This window comes from Arctopsyche grandis, unplaced genomic scaffold, assembly GCF_051622035.1.
Source record: "Arctopsyche grandis isolate Sample6627 unplaced genomic scaffold, ASM5162203v2 HiC_scaffold_551, whole genome shotgun sequence".
NCBI classification, from domain to species: Eukaryota; Metazoa; Arthropoda; class Insecta; order Trichoptera; family Hydropsychidae; genus Arctopsyche; species Arctopsyche grandis.
The window spans coordinates 1156-3352 of NW_027518564.1; the positions used below are offsets into that span (position 1 = coordinate 1156).

Here is a 2197-nt window from a genome sequence, read left to right on the forward strand (position 1 = left end):
GTCAATCTTTTATTTAATAAAATAAAAAATTTTATTTTAAGAATACAACAAGAAAAATATTAATTTTAAATGAAATTCATTTATTCAAGCTTTTTATCTTCAGTTCCCACTTCTTCGATTTCAGAAAGCATATGAGTACTTGCCTCACATTCTGAGCTATCAGCATTAACTTGTTCAGGAATTTCTAATGCTCCACTTTTAAATCCAATTTCACATTTGGGTTTTTTTGTTTCAACCATTTCATAGTATTTTGCTTTAAAACTTTCAAATTGTTTTTTAATACTCTCAAAAATAGCATCGATATCCCCATCAAACAACCTGTGAATGTTTTTAATATAAACATTGTAGATGAAATGTGGTCCTGTACCATTTGGTAAACTTATCCACCCTAGTAATGTCATTTTTAACACTTGATAGTAAGGGATACGATAAAGAATGAATGAAAACAGATTATCAATAGCAAGAAGGATTGAAATAACAAGAAAGTAGTGTTTATAAAATTTTCTCCACTCCTTAGACGTATTTCTAAAACTGTGGTGAATATTGTAAAATACCAATGAAGCGAGAGCTAGATTAACAAGGAAACTTAGCATGTGGGGTGAAAATTTTAAAGAATAATGAATTTAGAAAGAACTAATAAACATCAAGGGAAACGTATTTATTAACAAACTTGGCCGCTTATAATTAAAAAAGCATTAAATTTCTTAAAAAGTTAAAATTTATATTTAGCAAACGAAAAGGCTAAAAAAAATTACAAGATCAATCATTTTTAAGTCTGTTTTACTTTTCTTATAGGTTTCACCTTATAAGGATTTTTTATAATCTTTATAATTAGTGCTAAACTAAAATTAAATAAATGATCTTTAAATGCCTAATAAGACTTCTTATAACAACAATTAGTTTTTCATTTCTTTTAAACTATTTTTTCTTTGGAAACAGGAAATGCTTACTATTTTTTTATATAATTGTTAAAGTTAGCCCCTATGTCATTAAATTCTATTTACAAAAACTTTTTTTTTAGATTAAAAAGCATTTCTGCTAAAAGTAGCCAAATAAATAATTTTTGGATCAGAACAGTCGGATAGAATACGATTTTATTGAATTTATTCAAACTGTTAATAATAATTTTTAATCAAACACTTGTTTTATTTTTGGGTAATTATTTAAGTATATATAATATTCTATCTTTTTAAACTATACGATTGATTAAATTAAAAAATTAATTTATTGATACAGACTCATACTAATATTACTTAAGAACAAAATAGAACTGCTTTAAGTTCCTCTAAATCTAAAAAAAAAATGTTTTTTGAACTTTTTAAAATTTGAAAATCACCCATATCATACCTTGTTATGTTTTGATTACTGGCAAATTCTTTTTGTAAAATATTTCAAAGCAACAGGGTTTTAAACAACACCTGTGCTCAAAAATAAAAAAAATGGTATTTATTAAAAGTATTAAAAATGCAGCAAAAATCAGGTCCCCCCTACAACTCTACACAGCCTTATAGCTATTAATACCTTTTGTCGAAAGTCTACTCGCCTTAGAACAAAATGTTCTATTGACCTTAACTAGAATTTTAATTAGAGACAGTACCTCACTGACATGTGCTTAAAACTAATGTAAAAGTGAATCAAAAGGAATTAGTCTTAGCAAATTTTATATTTAGGTTATGTTTATCTTAATAAACTTCTTCAGACGACGTGGCCGAGTGGTTATGGCGTTAGTCTAGAAAACTCATACGTTTACGTGCGCAGGTTCGAATCCTGTCGTCGTCGTTTTTTGAATAATATATTTTGTTATTGTCTGTGCCATTGAAGATGGCGCAAGCTCTTAATCATTAAAGTATTTAGTCATTAAGGGTATTTATTTAAATTATATTAATATAGGATAACACAACAGTTATCTTAAGACTATTAGACATTCATGGTTATTTAATTAACTCTGGTTTAACAATTTTTATGTTTTTATAGTCGAATACAATCATAACAAGGATAATTATAAACAAGGTTTAACTTAAACATCTATAGTTTAACCATTATATATTTTAGAATTAATTTTGAAAAATAAAACTTATTCACTTTGTTTGTTGAGACATGTAATCTAGCCGTGAAAAATTTAAAATTTGTTTGACGTATGCTTGAAATAACATTTTATTCTAATTTATTGTAGAGGTTGGTTTACTATGAGTAAGAG

At 26.2% G+C, this 2197-nt stretch overlaps 1 non-coding gene across 1 annotated transcript; it reads left to right on the top strand.

The window, feature by feature from the left end:
- Positions 1–1698: 1698 nt before the first annotated feature.
- Positions 1699–1779, top strand: TRNAS-AGA (transfer RNA serine (anticodon AGA)). Its single transcript has one exon. It is a non-coding gene; the product is annotated as a tRNA-Ser (tRNA).
- Positions 1780–2197: the final 418 nt, after the last annotated feature.